Raw genomic sequence first — 3,703 nt, forward strand, 5'->3', positions numbered from 1 at the left:
TACACGACGACCATCTTCAGAACTACCAAATACTGTTTAGAAGCTATATAATCACAGGCAGAAGAGGAGGAATTCACCCAGTCAACCCTGCACTGACGATGTCACCTCGATTGGTGATGAAACGTTTGCAATCCAACTGCCAAGCTCGGCGAACAGACCAACAACCAAGCTGTTTTTATTTCTCAGTAAGATGAAGTAAGCGCCACAGTTTTCATGGGTTAGTAGAAACAAGTTTTTATGTAGGGGGATAACTGTTCATGTGAGCCCTCGTCGTCCGCTAGCTCGCCTTTTTTGTAGCCAGATCACTAATCACGTACAACAAATTCGCTAAACCCGCTTGTCAAGCTGTCACCATCTTGGAGTCATCGGCTTGTTTGCCGGCGCGATTAGTATAGTTTGTGCAGATCGAAGAAGGTCATGCTATGCAGTGGCTCTCTTGCGGTGAAAAAGCCGCCTTCAGGTGATCTTTGGGTAAAAAGAAAAAGAAATTTTGTGTACGAAACCCGACATCTTTGATGGAGATAGCCCCTCATTGATTCGCAAAGTATTGCCGAATGTAAACAAATGCCCACTGATCTCTCTGTTACAGCAAAAATTGTTTTTGAACCACCATTAGAAGCCAAATCGTCGGCATCCATAAAAATTCCACATCTGTGACAATGGTAGAAAGGGTGCCTCATCAGAGTTATGTTAATTGCGGAATCCATAGCGTAGCCGGTCAGCAAATGCTTGCCACAGTCTTTGTAAAAAACGAGTGTGGACCAGTTTCTACGTTTAGAAGAATCAATTCGAACTAGGGATGGCACTGTATGAGTATACTTTTAAAATTGTTTTCTTCATGATTTTCGGGCCCCAGAAATCAACGTCCTAAAAGAAACTAGGTATGACCAATCACACCGTGAAATACTGACGTTAAAAATGGCATCAATGAATTGAGCAATATTAAACCTGCACTGTACTTCCGCACTATTTTCCCAATTTTCTTATTTTTTGCTCAGGGACTTGTACACTATTTTCAAAAGCTGCCCTTAATTTGGTGGCTTCAGAGTAATAATTTTAGTTAGATGCCTATGGGAAATACTGAAAGGAAGAAGGCCTTCGCTGCGGAGTCATTTATTAGAAAATGCCATTTGATCGGTTACATAACATTGGACAGGGAAGCAAAACTCCCATTTGCATCTTATTTACAAAAACTGGACATCCATTTTCTCCTGAACGCGTCCTCTTGAACGTTTCTGGATATTTATTGACTTTAATCATTCATCGCTTACAAAGTGACTTCACAAATTACGCAATAGATCTCCCCTTTTCAAGAGACGCAAAGCAAAATTCCACGAACAACACATACTGCGTGCGTGCCTCCCCATCAGTAGCATCACCATAACGGTGATCAGCTGCTTTATCGAAGGTCTGTGAATCCGGTTACCCAACCTGGATACAGAATATTTAGGAAAACTTGCTCATCTGAAGTTCAGAGGCGTTGGTTAATATGGTTACTTAATTACTTATCTCCTGAAATGTAGGAGGCCGGAATTTCCATGTTAGTCTACAGGGCAAACTGCAGGGCAAATCTAAATGCACATATGATGAGAAGATGAAATGAAAAAATCGGGCTATGGAGATAACTGAGTAAAGCAGAATAAAAGATGACATATTTCTACCAACACCTCTAGGATTCAACTTGAATCGCGTGCGTGTTCCCAACTGTTTCAAACATTTGTAGGCTTTCCCACCCACGGGAAAGAACTTACTGCCCTCAACTATTCTAATCTCAACCAGTTTACGGAAACATTTTACGGATGGAGAATCCACCAATGTTCCATTCACACTGAGAAATATCTAGATGCTTACTCAGTACACTGTTGCTTGTCAAGGTGCATTTTCAACATAACTATCGTCCTCCGACTCTTTAACTCCGCATGAATAGATCGTTGTCCAAGGCGTTTACAGTACTGAACTAATTGAGCATATCTAGGGTGAGAGAAGAGGCGTATCTCTGGGTGTACAAAAATAGTGGGCCACCAACCCAATGAACAAGTGTTTATCCGACTGTTTCACTGACAACGCTTGGTTTGACTCATGCATGTGACTTGCCTAAAATAAGCTTGATGGATCAACTCCTGCTATCTGGCAGCGTTAATTTCTGATTTTTTGTCTTCCACAATGGTCAGACTTTGATATTGACCAGACAGAAAAACGGTTTTGGTGCAAATTGCTGGAAATTGTTGCAATATTTATATCAGCTAGATGCAGTGTGATTAAGTAAGTTATGGAGTGCAAGGTCTATTTGTATTAACAGCCTCGAGTTATCAGTGATGTTACAGAGGAAGTCCTTAATAGTGAGAAACATCCTAACCACTGACAAAAATCTGATAAGCGGTTAGCCAATGTGCACAAAGCCTCCAGTACATGTGCAAGGCTTAAACTTATGGGTCCAAGAGCCTTAGCACACAAGAGATTAGCATCAGTATCAGTCTGGGTCAGTGGCATCCATATCCAGGTTTTGCGTTTTTTACAATAGCAGAAGAAGGGCGCAGCAGGGATGTATACATTTCGCCGAGCATTTTTCCCGTTCCACGAGAAAATTAAAAGCAGTATACACGCTTAATTTGTGTTATAGCATACTATATATATTCATTTCGCCGAGCATTTTTCCCGTTCCACGAGAAAATTAAAAGCAGTATACACGCTTAATTTGTGTTATAGCATACATATATATATTTGCACATATGTATCTGCTACAGTTTCAACAGTTTCCACAACTAGGATGAATTTTATGATGAATATGTACTTGGAAATCTCACTAAATGAGCCAGTCCCTCTTTCGAACTATGATGCGATGTATGTAGCCATGCTTTTAATGAGACACAAACAATTTAAGCAGAAAATACTGTGTTCCCCTAAAATCATCCACATAGTGTCCGGTAAGTGTGCAATCGAAAAACACAGTCTGCAGCATTTTTAACCTCCCAACAGTGTATGTAAGAAGAATCCTAGCTTATTCCTGTCTAAAGTGAAAATCGTTGGAAAGGTACACAGTCAAAGTGTTTTCGATACCGATTCCAGGCATTCCTTGACTAGAACGTTTATTGCATTTTCCGGGTCAGTTGTACTTAACTACTCAAAAAGTACAAGTACCATGGAAAAGAGGTGAAAATTCCTCAAAATCCATTAACGGCTTGTCCTTGAAGATGAAAGTGACAAAAAACCTATCAGCGTAATTGAAATGTCAGATGTCCTTCACGCTCTCACTTACCTATGATAAAATGCTTGAACCAAGGCGTCTTGAGCTACAACCTTGATTCTCCGTTAAGTAGCAACACAGGGTGTGACCGAGCGGTAAAGTATGACATTCTAAGCCGTCGGGTGAGTGGCGCAAGGGCTAAGGTGATAGACCTAATGTCAAACCTGAATTTGGCGTGCTAATGACGTTCAGAAAGTGAGAGTTAATACTACTGTCTATCATCATGATCATCGACAGCATGACATCAGTGTTCAACATCGATGCTTCACTGCTGTATAACCATGACTTATTTGGAAGCCTTATTGTAAAGAAAAGAATAAAGGTGGACGGGGAAGGGACTTAGTGCTAGCTTAACACCATTATTCCGAGGTGCCTACATCTCCAGACATTCACTCAGGCAATCTGGATAGAAACTGACAAAAAGAACGCCACTGACATCGGTTGGCAGCCATATCTTGT

Source organism: Opisthorchis viverrini (assembly GCF_000715545.1).
Source record: "Opisthorchis viverrini unplaced genomic scaffold opera_v5_106, whole genome shotgun sequence".
Classification (NCBI taxonomy): domain Eukaryota; kingdom Metazoa; phylum Platyhelminthes; class Trematoda; order Opisthorchiida; family Opisthorchiidae; genus Opisthorchis; species Opisthorchis viverrini.